The 1,015-nt window shown below is 42.7% G+C and overlaps 1 pseudogene; it reads left to right on the top strand.

The window, feature by feature from the left end:
* Positions 1–269: 269 nt before the first annotated feature.
* LOC139127880 (histone H4-like) lies at positions 270–582 on the top strand (annotated as a pseudogene).
* The last annotated feature ends 433 nt before the right edge of the window (positions 583–1,015 follow it).

The following is a 1,015-nucleotide window of genomic DNA, read 5'->3' as shown; positions in this document are numbered from 1 at the left end:
ACTGGTTTATATCATGGCCATGTTTATATGAATAGAAAAAGTTGACGTGGTCGGCCTGTTGTGATAACACATAGCCTACAACCTGAGTGTTAATGTTATGCATTATTGGACCAATCAGATTGTAACAAGTCTTTGTGTGGTACTTGGCGGGAATCTTTAACAACATTAATTAAGATTTAAATCTTAAACCGTGTTTTCTGTTGCGTTCGCAAGTGCGTTATATAGACGTGTTTTTCGTTTCAATTCTACATATCCATTGAATAGCAATCATGTCTGGTCGTGGCAAAGGAGCAAAGGTCTGGGTAAAGGAGGCGCCAAGCGTCATCGTAAGGTTCGCGTGACAACATCCAAGGTATCACCAAGCCAGCTATCCGTCGTCTGGCCCGTCGTGGTGGTGTCAAGCGTATCTCTGGTCTCATCTACGAAGAAACCCGTGGTGTACTCAAGGTCTTCTTGGAGAACGTCATCCGTGATGCCGTCACCTACACCGAGCACGCCAAGAGAAAGACCGTCACCGCCATGGATGTGGTCTACGCTCTGAAACGCCAGGGCCGTACTCTGTACGGTTTCGGCGGTTAGATCACAAACAACCCATACAACGGCCCTTTTCCAGGGCCACCACATTCTCCAAAAAGAGAACTACCGTTATTCTTTTAGGTGTTCACATTAAGTGCGTTTCTTATTCGTTTTTCATTTCAATAATTCTTCATGAATGTTAGGCAATTTACAAACATATAAAGCACCGTATACAAAAAAGTCCTTGTGACTTGTCATCAAGCTAAATGTTAAACCAATGAACATTGCCGTTAAAATCCAAAACGACACGTTTCTTTCAGCGGTCTTTATAATAGTATATCATAAAATCGACATGGCTACATACGAAATCAGGCAACTTTTGAAAGTGACAACGCCCCAAGCGTCGAAGCCTAAGTGCGAGTCAATCAATAGAGTCGACATCCGTAAGAGCACAGATGTCAAAAAGACTTGCATCCCTAATAATACTAGTAATCCTAGT

Source organism: Ptychodera flava, unplaced genomic scaffold (genome assembly GCF_041260155.1).
Source record: "Ptychodera flava strain L36383 unplaced genomic scaffold, AS_Pfla_20210202 Scaffold_39__1_contigs__length_1403739_pilon, whole genome shotgun sequence".
Classification (NCBI taxonomy): domain Eukaryota; kingdom Metazoa; phylum Hemichordata; class Enteropneusta; family Ptychoderidae; genus Ptychodera; species Ptychodera flava.
Note: the sequence above shows the minus strand (reverse complement) of the source record. Positions and strands in the feature narration are given on the sequence as shown.